A 1,148-nucleotide genomic window follows, 5' to 3' on the forward strand; every position below is an offset into this window, starting at 1 on the left:
GAGCATAATGACCTTCTTCCGATAGAGTTGAATTAAGGGCACAACGACCACGCCCACAGTCGATAGAATATCCACCATGAGATTGGTTACTATGCCCACGACCATCTGAGCCATTATGAGAGGGGAAACGATGGTGTTAAGCACTAAAATCCACAGTTGGAACATGCGAGCATGGATAGATTTGAGGAATAGTTCATCACCTTCAACTTGAGGGGGAAGATCACGAAACATAGGACGGGGTTTGACATCCTGATGAGTAGCGGAAAAATCTCAAACGAGGGTCCGAGACCACAAAGAAACTAGTGGGATTTTTCCATGTCGTTAACAAGTTGCCCGGCGGTGGACTGTTGGTAGCAAAAGATTTAAATTTGCGACCATATTCAGAGATGAAAGAAGTACCTTGTTGAAGTTGCCAGAGATAATCACGAAGAGTGTGCATTAGTTCCACAGTCATGACTATAGACAGTGTCAAGGGAATACCAGACAACATGAGTAGTGTCAAGACCGAAGGCCTCGACCATTGATTCTTTAGTGAGGGAGGATTGTATCAGAATAAGAACTTGTTGGTGAGGCTTTGTCAAGTAGCGAATGCTGGATTTGAAGAGTCAGCTCCATTAGATTGATAGTTGTCGAAGGTTGCTCAATAGGAGGTTTTTGATAGGAGAGGAGGGGATGATTTGATTTATCTGTATGAGGTAATTAGATGAGGAAAATTTTAATTGTCATCATATGAAGCAATGTAGCAAGAGGAAGGGAGCAATCAGAGGTTTGAGGGAGGAGGGGATGTCAGCGACAACCATGAGAAGATCAACAATAAAGTGGTAGAGGATCGGGATTTGGCTGACACTATGTATGATCTGTGAGAATCACCCTTGATGGTGAGAATTATATTTGATCACAATAATATGATACAAGATATTTACAAAGAAAGGAAAAGATATACACAATGAAATGAAAAGATATAATTGTTTCATATTTTACAGGATCCCCACAATCCTGTGATGTATGCTTATAGCTAACATAACATATTTTGCTAATTTATAGTACTTAGTAAAAAAAATTCATAAATAAATATATCGATATAAGTATCAAATTATAATATTTTAAAATTCTTTTAATTGTATCATTTTCTCAATTTAAAGTTTTAT

Source organism: Cynara cardunculus (assembly GCF_001531365.2).
Source record: "Cynara cardunculus var. scolymus isolate 2C chromosome LG 17, CcrdV1, whole genome shotgun sequence".
NCBI classification, from domain to species: domain Eukaryota; kingdom Viridiplantae; phylum Streptophyta; class Magnoliopsida; order Asterales; family Asteraceae; genus Cynara; species Cynara cardunculus.